Here is a 7,500-nt window from a genome sequence, read left to right as displayed (position 1 = left end):
TAGCTGGGCATTAACCCATATGTCACTAGTTGGGTAGCCAACTGTCTCACTAGCAGAAAAGACACTGTCAAAGTTAGGGAGTCAACTTCTACCAATAGACCATTTACCAGTGGGGTAACATAAGGATCTGTGCTAGGCCCTCTACTGTTTGGAATCTATTTTTCTGAGATCCAGGCAAAAGTAGATGGCCTATGACTTAACTAGTTTGCAAATGACTGCAGACTGGGCACAATCATTGAGTACCCCGCCAATGTAAACATATTACAGAAGGGGCTGATGCAGACAAATTATTGTTGCCAAGCTCACAGACTAAAACTAAATGCAAAAAAATGCCTCATCATTCCCTTTAACAAATAAGTAGTTCCTGCTAATTATGATATAGATAGCACCACTCTAAGCTTAAACCCAGTGGTGTGAGACATGGGAACAGGTTGATAGCAATCTAAACTTCAATCAGCATGTGTCCATAGTGGCAAGGAAGGTATTCTACATTGCACATCTCATAAATAAGGGCATTGAATCCAAGACTAAGGAGGTTATAACTCCACTGTAATTGAACCTTTTCTGACCAGTGAATACAATGCTCCCTGTATGTATCTCACCAGACACCTGCAGCAACTGGAGAGATCGCAGAGGTTTCTAACCAAGAAAATCCAGGGCCTCCAAAATATGACTTACATGAAAAGACTGAAAGCCCTGTCACTGTACTCTGTATCATACAGGCTACTGAGAAGAGACCTGTGCCTGGCCTACAGAGCAGTCTCTTACTCTGCCCTAATGGAAATGCTGCACATCCACAAATCAAATCAGACAAGAGTCACTCACTCCAGGGATCTCAACCTAACCTGTGACATTAACAAAACATGTTGGAGAGACAGATATATCTCCCAGAGATTGCCATTCTTCTGGAATAAGCTCCCACTTCATGTGAAGAAGAGTTCCTCAATTACCCTATTTAAGTGCAACCTTGACAATTGGATGTGACCATAAATTCACCCCGGTGGTGGCACCTATGTCTCTCAAGGACATCATTCTGTTAACGACCATCTCACTATGGTCATTTAGGGTACACAGGTTTTTTACAGGGCTAAGCTTGTAAAGGGCCTAGGGCCATTAGCTTAGCAACCTCCTATGAACCTATTACCACTACTCAAGACAATTCAGACATACCACAGACAAATATACTGACCCACAACACTAAATTTATCTCCTGACATAACCCTTACTCTAAATCTAATCTGTAAACTTTAACACGGACATACCTATACTCTAATTCTGAAACTTTCATTTTATAGAACCTTGGGTGGAGATGCTCTTAGACTATGTTTCACTGCACATAGTGACTTTTACCAGTAACATCAGAAAATAAAGGGGCCAGGGCCTTATCCAGTCCATTCAACACCTCTTCATGTATCATTAATGATCTTTGAATCTAGTCTCCTTTTGCAGAAAAATGTTCTCCCTGATATGCAAGGGCAGGTAACCCATGGTCTAGAGGAACTGAACATCTAGGTAAGCTTGTTCAGAGTCTCCATAACATTGAAGAGTGTTTGGGCTTAAGAGAGTCACATTGCTGCAGAAGTACATGTAGCTTAACAAAACAGAAACTCGCAGCAAAAAAAGTCTTATAATCCAATGGGCTTTGGAATCAACCTAGTCACCTGAATGGGTGTTGTCTTAATGGACCCTAGGCATATTTTGAACTTAGCAAACAAACCATCTAGGACCCCATTTCTGTTGCTCATCTATTTGTCCACCTCTTAAAAGATAGCATGTGTCCACTTTAAAAATCTAAATGCCTATACCCCATTATTCTTCTCCTTTGCCACCATCTAATACCTAATTCTTTAGAAACTCCTGATTATTGTATAAAGTAAAGCTAAATATAGAGTAGTTAAACATGCACATTTCTAAAATAATACAACACGTTATTTGACTACCTCTTCAGAGTATTACTGATCAGTCCTTAAACTGTGACACTTTCCTTAACATAACAGTTTTCTCACTACAGAGACATAGTTATATTCTTGCCATTCAATTTGTGTGATCCAAGAAATGGTTGCATCATCATAGCAAGACCAAATTATGTCCATTTTTTACAGCAGCAAGAAAAATACATAATGTGCAAGAAATGAGAGTTTTCTTCAGTCGTGACTATTCATTTTAAAATTTGATCCCCCCAAAAAGGCACAGCTTGTGCTAACCATGAAGGAGTGTAGGGTATAGAATTTTAAGTTTGTCTGTTTGTTCTGTCTTGCTGTGCTGAGTGTTTCTTTTAAATGATTACAAATGCATTTACAAAACTGTAAGAATCAGTTTGGAGTAAAAGGGGTTAGACAACAGAATGAACTGTGAAGCCAGTCTGCTACGAGGAATAGTCTGAAGCAGTGAACTGAATCCAGGTATCAGCACAGAATAAATTAAAATAATTTTGGACAACAGTGCTAGGAGATGATATGGTAACAAGTAATTTGATCAAGAATATTGGTTAAATAAATTGTAAGCAAATTGCTGTAACTAATTAAACTGATTGCATTCTTCCATCATTAAAATGTGGTTTAATGAAAATTGAATTATATTGTCTGATGGTTAATAATTTTGAATTAAAGTATTTTTGTCTAATTTGAGTGGTGGAAAGGGTTCACGTGCCTAGGCAGCGAGACATTTCTCTGTGGTACATTTTGGCTGGGGACACATGGCTGAAGTGACATTCAGCTGCAGAGAAATATGGCTGTTTGTAAATTCCCTGTGGGCAAAGAGAAGCACATACTGCCATGCCCACAGCTTTAATAACCAAATGCATGGAGGCAGAAGAAGTAATGATTGTTGTGCTTAGTGTACAGTACATACTTGTGTGACTATGTCATGTAGAAGTGTGCTACAGCATGCAGAAAATCCTGCCTGGTTCTGTAGTCACATTTATGCTCCAGTATGCATTTTAGGTAATGTTCCCTAGACACTGTGAAGAGGGTAATGGTCCACACACATTGATTATAAAGGCATTGCCCATTGTGCACTGCATTTTTACTGCCACTGACATGTCCTCTGGCCAGTCTGCTGCTTATGCCTGACATATTGCCTGCTGTCTCATGTTCCCTTGGGGACCATGGACATTGTTTTCCCCCTGTGCATTTGGTTATTGAAGTTATAAGTATGGCAACACCTTCTTCTCTTTGCCCACAGGGAATTTGCAAACAGACATATTTCTCTGCAGCTGAATGTAATTTCAGCCATTTGTCCCCAGTCAAATGTACCACAGGGGAAATGTCTCGCTGCCTAGGTGCCTGAACCCTGGTGGAAAGCTTATAAGTACTTACAAAAATGAGTGGAGAGATAAAGCTAGCCTCAATGGAATGCATAGGTAAAAGGAAGAAGGAGCTTGTTTATCACCAATGACGCAGGCCAATTAGAGTCTAAATTTATGATGGATTTAAGGGTCGATGAACTATAATTAGCAAATGTAACTTACAACAAACTGCAAAGTTAAAGATTTAGTATATTAGAATTTAAACTTTGAAAACATTACAGAAAAAGTGAGCAATGGTTGAAGTGGTCCCAAGATATCACTATAGTCAAAGTATGTATGTCTATCTTGGTTTGTTACCTTGGATATAGTTTGTTTTACAAGTTTTTATTTATTTATATTTGGGCTAGAAATCATATGTTAAAGGACCTGAACAAATACAGACTGTGCCAAATAAGAGAGCAACAAGGAGGAAGTACTTGATGGAAAATTGATGACATGGAATGTTAATGATTTAATTAATCTAAATAAGAAAAGAATATTGTATTTACATATCTGAGGAAGCTAGAACCACAGATAGTGGTATTAAAGGGTGCACACTTAGAATAAAATGATCATTATTTATAATTAAGAGAGTATTGTACATGGTGAATGGTGACAGGAAATGAACCTCTTGGAGGAAGATCTAACAGAAGTATGGACTTCAAGGGTATTTGTGTGCCTGTGTCTCCATGATGAAGTATATATGCCATAAAGCCAGAGGAACATATTTTCTAATGTAATTCAGATTATAGAAGGTGCAGTGAGGGAATACTGTGAATCTGTGAATATTTGTTTTGTCTTTGTGCAAGTTGGCAAGTTTTAAGAGTGAATTTGGAACAGATGCTAGCTGGGTTAACAAAGCAAGAACTACATAAAAAAATGAATGTTGTTAGAATATGATTAGTTTATATAGTTTAACAAAATGGAAGGCACTAGTATATATATATATATATATATATATATATATATATATATATATATATATATATATATATATATATGTGTGTGTGTGTGTGTGTGTGTGTGTGTGTGTAGTACATTCCCCAGGCAGGAACATCACTGTACATCTATGTGAAAAATAATATCTTATCATTTACACAAAGAGACGTCCTAGCCCCTTCTTCATTAATGCCCTACTGGAATTTCCAAATTATGTAATGTGAGTCCCAAAACTCTAAAATATTAAGTGGGCTAGTACAGTTATAACAACAAAGTGTGAAACTTCTTTTAATGCATTAGAGAAAGTTTTTGAGGTGAACAAGCCCCGTTATATCCCTTGATGTGGGGAAGTGGCTGCACCCCTACACCCAGCTGTTTTCGAGCCCCTATACAATGGGAATACTTCCTCTCTGATGATCTACAGTACTCTGGAGCTAAAACATTGCACAGTCCTCAAATCCCTGTTAAAGCCAAATCACTTTATTTGTCCTCTGAAATATAGTCAGTTTTATTTATTTATTTTTCATTTATTTTCATCAGTTATCTAGGATAGAACATTGACCTCAGTGGGTACTTTTCAGGAGCAGCTCTGGACAATGCAATTCAAAGAAGACAACAAAGCTGGCATTTTCAAATGGATACATGTACAGTAATAAACAGTGTCGATGTACCTTAATCTACTGCCCAATGACCTTCCACTCTCCAGTGGGGCACTGTTAACGGAGCTGTAGTTTATGCCAGGTGATAAGCATCATTCCTTCTCCACAGGATGGGTAAATTTATGTGATTTTTTTTTTTTGTATGGAACATCATTATTTCTTACTTCTTTCTATTACACTCTAGCAAGTTATGTTTGCAAAGGGTCTTTGAGTGCAACCTGCTTGCCTAATATAAATAATTAATTGCATACATATAACAAAATCTTCTACTAAATGTGTACCTGTGAGAGATATTAAGGCAATGCACAATATACATATGACAACATCCTCTACAAAATAAGTACATCTGCGAGCTATTAGGGCACCAAAGAAGACTTTACTTTTGCATGTAACAGAAAACTGCATGGAAGTACATGCATAAAGAAGGAAACGGGAACTAAGTTTGGATGTTTCAGAGTAGTACTCACTTTCCAGAATGAAAAAAAAGAAACATTAGGAAGAAACCCAAATCAAAACTAGTAGCTGAACCTCTTAACCATTTATGGATAAAGTGATAAAACAAAATGTATTTAAAAAATAAGACAGTTGCCTATGACTGTGAACCCTGCCTCTTAATGAATAAAATAGTAATTTACTTCAGCAGGTTTCAATATATTGACTAACTTGTTTTTATATATACACATGTTTTTAAATTTATATTTAAATAAATATTTATATGATTATTTATTAAAGGATGGATGAATTAATTATTGTATGTTTATAACATTTTTTATGAATATGTTTTAACTTAGTATTTGATTTGTGTAAAAGTGAGCAAACATTTCATATAATAGTTGCTTTTATGTAATTCCCTGAATGGCATTAATATTCATGAGATTTTCCAATGTGATAGGAGGTTTTAAATAATTAAGCAAGGTGAATGGACAATTTACATAAGCAGATTAGTATATAAATGTATTAATTAATTAAAGTATTGTCTGATGAAGTCCTATATGTAAGGACGAAAACGCAGGTTGATTCTAGTTTTTAAAAATAGCGTTAACAACAGAATTTGTGTTTGATTTTGATTTGTGAACTTGAATGGTTTAATAAACTGCTGGGACGGATTTCGAACGTTTGCAGGCACTGTTTTTTCATTTATATTGACTAACATGCCATTCAGCTGCTGTAAAGCATTTTAGACTGTGACACATTTTAGAAAGATATCAGTGGTGTGCCAGAAGGAAGGACAGCCACTTACTTTGCCACCAGTGATAAGCATTTGACTGGCAGGCCTTAATAATGGCGGATCAGTAGAGGGACAACAGAATGAACGGCTGATGGACAGTTTTCTGCTCATGAGGAGTTGGCAGAATTAGGTGGCATGAATGTTGAGTACCTGGAGTATATATCAACTAACAGAGTAGTCTATGCTGTGAGCAGAACAGAAACATACAACTGGCATTAGTTCTGACACCGTACAAATTTGCTCACATACTTCCAAGATGCAGACAAGCACATGCTGAAAAACAAATCCTAGCTTATATTATGATGGAAAACCTTCAGATTCTCATTTTATACATGGTAGCACTCAGGTATATGTACCCAAAATTATTCTTCCAGCCTGGCTGAAGACCCATTTCATGATGAAATGTACCTTGGTAGTATTTCAGCTCATGACATGAAGTAAAGAAGAGTCATTGACAGTTGTTAAAACTTTGAGATTATTCTGAGTGGAATAGCTCCCCACTGCCTCTTAAGGAAGTATAGTATAACTGCAAAGCAGACATTATTAGTTGCAGCATTTTTTTCCTTTAACATATATTTTTGTTTTACTGACACCAACTAAATGTTCGGCTTCATTCAAAATTCCACTTCTATTTCTTCAATCTTAAAAAAAAATCCTAGTAAGATAAACCATGTACTCATACCTGGTGGTATTAACATTTTAAATGTGTTTAAAATATATATTTTAATTGGTTGGAATGAAGTACCCACAGGCAGCTAGTGTTTTGCACTATTTGTTTTAATTTGTTTGTTAGAAAGAATCTATACTAAATCCTCATGGTGATTATCTCATAAAAATAGCAGTGCATGCCATTTTCCCAAAATATATGTCTTGATGAGATATTTGGTCATGGGGAACATCAGACTGATTTTAAAAACAGAATGTTCTTACCACAAAAAGTTTGAACTTTTAGCACAGCTGTTATAAGCTTTGCCCTAAATATGCAATTCCACCGTAACAAGCAACATATCAGTCAACATTCCTAAAGATACACTCAGCAAAAGGCATTAGTGCATCTGCTTTACATGTGGCACATTACCTGCAATATGCAGTTGTATTACTTATCTTTTGTTGCAAATTTTACATTTATTTGACAATTAATAACTTGTTATTGCATGCATGCACCTTACTTGTTACTAAAGACAGAGGCATTTATTTTACCACAACTGTACGAAACAGAAGAATAAATTTGTGGAAATAGTACTAAATGCTGTATAACTCTTTGGGCAGGATTCACGATGGCTTGCACAGAGTCTAAGAGTAGTGTAAGACTCCATGCAGCCATTGCGATCCAGGAACAGCCAGATTGTGCGTGTAAGAGAGCACCTAAAACGGCTCTTACCAGGCAT

The sequence above is a fragment of the Protopterus annectens genome, chromosome 2.part1 (assembly GCF_019279795.1).
Source record: "Protopterus annectens isolate FY-2018-M chromosome 2.part1, PAN1.0, whole genome shotgun sequence".
Taxonomy (NCBI): domain Eukaryota; kingdom Metazoa; phylum Chordata; order Ceratodontiformes; family Protopteridae; genus Protopterus; species Protopterus annectens.
Note: the sequence above shows the minus strand (reverse complement) of the source record.